The sequence below is a fragment of the Sinocyclocheilus anshuiensis genome, unplaced genomic scaffold (genome assembly GCF_001515605.1).
Source record: "Sinocyclocheilus anshuiensis isolate Anshui unplaced genomic scaffold, SAMN03320099.WGS_v1.1 scaffold3132, whole genome shotgun sequence".
Lineage (NCBI taxonomy): Eukaryota > Metazoa > Chordata > Actinopteri > Cypriniformes > Cyprinidae > Sinocyclocheilus > Sinocyclocheilus anshuiensis.
The window spans coordinates 358,619-362,297 of NW_015554059.1; the positions used below are offsets into that span (position 1 = coordinate 358,619).

The window sequence follows — 3,679 nt, forward strand, 5'->3', positions numbered from 1 at the left end:
GACTGAAGGTTGAATACACCCCAAAACCCACTGTAGTGAGAGAGTGACGTGACATGTGGCCAAGTATGGTGACCCATACTCGGAATTAGTGCTCTGCATTTATCCAAGTGCAAACATACATGTAAACGTACTTACTGAGATGATTTAAATGACAGCTGATTCTCAAGACTTATTAGCCAACCTAAATGAGTGCTGTTCCAAACCTGCATGACTTATCTTCTTCTGTGGAATATAAAAGACGACATATTGAGGAATGTCTCAGTGGTTTTTGTCCATACAATGGAAATAAATGGTCACCTAAATGGTTTGGTTACCAACAATTTTCCAAAAGTGTTAGTGTTCCACTAAAGAAATGCAAACAGGTTTGGAACAACATGAGTGTGAGTAAAATAATTTTATTTTTGGGTGATTTTCTTTCTTTTAGTAGATCTAGTAGGTTGTTTGTGTCTTACAAAGATGACTATGGGCCAGTCATTAGTAGACGTCTTAGCAGACGTCTAGAGGTCTATTGAGAAGCTGTCTGGGGTTGGTCTGAGGCATGAGTTTAGAGGTCTCGCTCGAGTTCAACGAGTGTCTTTGAACTATGCTGTGGCGTTGATTCGTACAGCCACGTCAGGTATTTGCACAGCAAATATTTTAATCCCCAACTAATCACTTGGTTAGACCCCGTGTGTTAAGGGGGAGGGAGCTTAAGGAGGGTGTTAGCATGTTAGCTGGTGGCCTGGCACATTCCTCCTGTCAATGACGCCTTTGTTCTAAGGGGATTGTGGGAAGAGTAAAACATGGTGACCCCTGGAGAGGCACCCTCCAAATGCACTACCCTTCCCTCCTCCCACAACCACCCCTAAACACATGTCAGCATCCCGATAGACCTGCGTGTGTTTCTGCGTAATGGCACCTCTGGTCATGTGACATGTCGCTTGGCATTGTTGCAAGGACTTACAATGCCCCAATTTGTTTTAATGAACAAATCACTTTATAATACACAGCCCTTCGATAGCATAATTTATTTTCTCACATTTTCTGTGTTATATTAGCATCTTAGTGCTAGATTGGATGCAACAGTCCACTGCAACCTGCCAGACTTCACTGGGACTCAAGGCACCTAAATCAATTCAAAATGCCCAAAATGTATTTTTCTACACTGTGCATTTGAACATATGCCTGATTATGTTTTTATTCTCATTCTATACTTTTATTTTTCCCGTCACTCAGCTTTTCAGTCTTCAGAATAAGACATAAAACAGTTATTCAACAGTGGAAACATCAGTAAAATAGCATAATCCAACTGTGTGAAGATGGATAATCGACTTTAGCAAGGGAAGATACCATACTGAAATTTACAGGGATGACAATGAGACTGTGAGGGATAGACATGTAGTCTTTACATTAATATGTACTGTATAAAATTTTCCAAAACTTTCCAACTTTACAAACTGTTTTATGGACTTTTTGTCTACAGTACTGAAAGTTATTTTTTCATGTGGAAAGATGCTTTGCCAGCTGAACAAATCAGCACAATACACAACACACTGTAATTCTGTCTCACACAGTTTTCATTTCTGTCAAAAATTAAATGTGGCTCTACCCTGACTAAGGTCTATAGTCAGCTTGTACGAATTTGCCACCCAATCTGTAGAAACTATTATTAACCAAAGTTCTTTATGTACTGGGACTTTCACACACCTGCACGTGTAAGCAAACATGTAATATAGAAACTTTAACAAGTGTTTCCAAGTTCTCCAACATCCAGACTTTCCACATTGAATGGAATGCAGCATAAATAAGGAACTTAAGAGGTTTAAAGGAGAATGAGGACAGAAAACTGATAAAGTGAACAATCCCTGAAAGAGAGATGAAAATCAAAGTTATATCCTCCAAGAGGAAACAAAAAAAATAGAGGTTGTCAGTAGAAATTAAGATAGAAATGTGTGAATTGAGTAATGAAACGATAAAAAAAAAATAATGAGAGATAATAAGGCAAAACAGTCTCCATCTGCATCTCACTGAGACCAGGAAGAATATGCCAGAGCAGTGTGCCAGCTCACAGCCCACTAACTGATGGAGAGGCCTGTGAAGACAGCGCTGTGGCAGTAGATATGCTTCTGAGAGAGGTGTAAAGAGTGGAACTGATTGTGCATGTCTCATTCGAGCTCTTCACAGCCCTCGCCCAGGGGGCTTGGCTTTCAACGTTGGGTGACGTGAGTGCACACACACACACACACACACACACACACACACACACACCATTGACAAAGCTTTCTCTCAAATATATGAGCACAAAGTTTATTTCATAGAGGTAGTCCAAAAATGTGCTCAAGATTCCTGCTTCATCCACTGGTGCTTCCTGTTCTACGCAAATGCTTTAGTATGGATCGGTTGTTAGCTGGTTTTGCTTCAGGTACCAGACTGAACATATCACACCAAGTGATGATACAACACGTCATGAAAATGTTGAAAATGAAACAAATACTTCCTTAAAGTTGCAGTGTGACGAAAATAGTGACAGATCTTTTCTTCTATATCGTGAAGTACGTCTTGGTCAAAATAGACAGAAAATGTAGGGATGGTTCAATTCTCCCATGTGGAGGCAGATCTTAATGTGAGCTTGCAGTCTACAATAAGAAAGGGGAGAGTTCAGAGACAATATGACAGAAGTCATACATCAAATCAAGTTATGACATTTTGATTAAAATTTACAAGGTTAAAAAAAATGAAACATGCATGGATGAATCTTTCATAAGAAAAAATATCATGCAACTGATCATGAAAATAGATAGGGTAATTTTCCATTTCATGCTGAATTTAAAATCAAACACTGAAATGTATAAATATGACCATGAATATGTATTTAACAAATACAAAAATGTAAAAAAAGATTAAAAAGATAACATAGGTTGAATAGAAAAATATCTTATTTATACTCTTTACATTCTTTATATCTTCTATAATCTTTATAAATGCATAAACAACAGCACAAGTGTGTTTGAAGTAGACATATGACATATCAAATTTTCATGTTGTGATAATTGCTTAAGCTTTTATCACGGTATACGGTATTATCACGATATTGGGAAAAGTTATAAAAAAGTGTTGTCATAACAGGTTTAACAACTTTTTTAACATAACAAAAAGAACTAGACATTTAAATACAATAAAGGAATACACAACAATGTATAAAGTAAACAAATGTTTCAAACAGATTAAAGTTCAGAAACAGAAAGCAGCACAGCTGCTTTAGTTACAGAGTTATGGGGTAACGGCTGCATTTCTGCTGTTCCATCAGCACCATCTGCTGTCCGCGATAACAATATCATGCATGTTCATTATCGTGATATATCGTATTACCGAATACCGGCACAAGTCTAGTTTGGAGACATGGCTTACATGTGAAGGTAAAATATAAATATACATTATATCACATTTTTCACAAATGTGACAAATTCTGTTTAAGTATTTTATGCTTTTTTTTAATCTATATTTACTGTACATTTACACATATGCATTACATTTATAGTGACTTATACGTGAAGAAATACAATAAACAATTCATCTTAAGGAGCCAATAATATAAGTGCAAGCAACACAAAGTTTCAGACATAATCTAGAATACAAGCTATACAAGATAGAACAGGGTGGAATAAAGTAAGAAGAAATTATTTATTTATTTATTATAATA

General features: G+C 36.6%; 1 long non-coding RNA gene across 1 annotated transcript in view; it reads right to left on the reverse strand.

Moving 5' to 3' along the window:
- Positions 1-2,563: 2,563 nt before the first annotated feature.
- LOC107668534 (uncharacterized) overlaps positions 2,564-3,679 on the reverse strand; it is a 14,568-nt gene continuing 13,452 nt past the window's right edge. The window contains exon 3 of the long non-coding RNA XR_001631905.1: positions 2,564-2,615. This is a non-coding gene — a long non-coding RNA (uncharacterized LOC107668534). The remainder of the gene's footprint in view (positions 2,616-3,679) is intronic.